This window comes from Carlito syrichta, unplaced genomic scaffold (assembly GCF_000164805.1).
Source record: "Carlito syrichta isolate Samal-C Ts95f unplaced genomic scaffold, Tarsius_syrichta-2.0.1 Scaffold301828, whole genome shotgun sequence".
Lineage (NCBI taxonomy): Eukaryota > Metazoa > Chordata > Mammalia > Primates > Tarsiidae > Carlito > Carlito syrichta.
The window spans coordinates 124,427-125,565 of record NW_007245924.1 but is presented as its reverse complement, the minus strand read 5'-3'; the positions used below and the strand labels follow the sequence as shown (position 1 = coordinate 125,565).

Genomic DNA, 1,139 nt, shown 5'->3' with positions numbered 1-1,139 from the left:
CCCAGACTGGAGTGCAGTGGCCACTCCCGGCCACCGCAGCCTCGACCTCCTGGGCTCCGACGATCCTTCTGCCTCAGCCTTCCGAGTAGCCGGAATTACAGGCATGCGCTACCACGCCCGGCTGATTTTTTGATTTATTGTAGAGATGAGGTCTCGCCTGCCCAGGCGGGTCTCAAACCCGCGGGCTCAGGCAGTCCACTCACCTCAGCCTCCCAAAGGCGCGGGATTACAGGCTGAGCCACCGAGCCCGGCATCCCTTTCTTATAGTATGATAAATGTTCAGGGTACGCTTATGAGTGAGTACATGTAGTCCTCAGATCTTTATTTCTGTGATAGATCACTGAGTATTATAGACTAAATCCATCCAAGTTGCTGCGAAGTCCATAATTTTTTTTCTTTATGTCTGCATAATATTCCATCATGTATATGTACTACATTTTCTTTATCCAGTCCACTTTTGATGGGCAGCATAGTTGATTCCATGTTTTTGCTATTGTGAGTGATGATGCTACAATAAACATGCGTATGCAGGCATCTTCTTTTTTTTTTTGAGTTGGAGTCTCTGTTACCCAGGCTGAAGTGCAGTGGCACACTCATGGCCACCGCATCCCCACCTGCTGGACTTAGGCAATCTTTCCACCTCAGCATTCCAAGTAACTGGAACTACAGGCATGTGCTACCACACCCGGCTTATTTTTTGATTTATTGTAGAGATGAGGTCTCACCGAGTTGCCCAGGCTGATCTCGAACTCCCGAACTCAGGCAGTCCTCTTGCCTCAGCCTCCCAAAGTGCTGGGATTACAGGCTGAGCCACCACGCCCAGCCGACATCTTCTTTATAGAGTGATTTGAGTTCCTCTAGGTACACTTCCAGAAGGGAGATTGCTGGGATGTACGGGAGGCTGATTTTTCGATCTTTTAGGAATCGCCACACTGTTTTCCATAGAGCCTGTACTAGTTTACACTTCCACCAATAGTGTAGAAGTGTTCCCTTTTTCCCACATCCTCTCCTGCATCTGTTGTTTTTTTGAGTTATTGATGTTGGCCATCCTGATTGGAGTTAGGTGGTATCTCAGTGTGATTTTAATTTGCATTTCTTTGATGATTAGTGAGGCTGAGCATTTTTTTCATGTATCTGTT

At 47.1% G+C, this 1,139-nt stretch overlaps 1 protein-coding gene across 3 annotated transcripts in view; it reads left to right on the top strand.

Moving 5' to 3' along the window:
* The window catches only part of UTP14A (UTP14A, small subunit processome component), a 25,004-nt gene that overhangs the window by 4,206 nt on the left and 19,659 nt on the right, over positions 1-1,139 (top strand). The window lies entirely within an intron of this gene.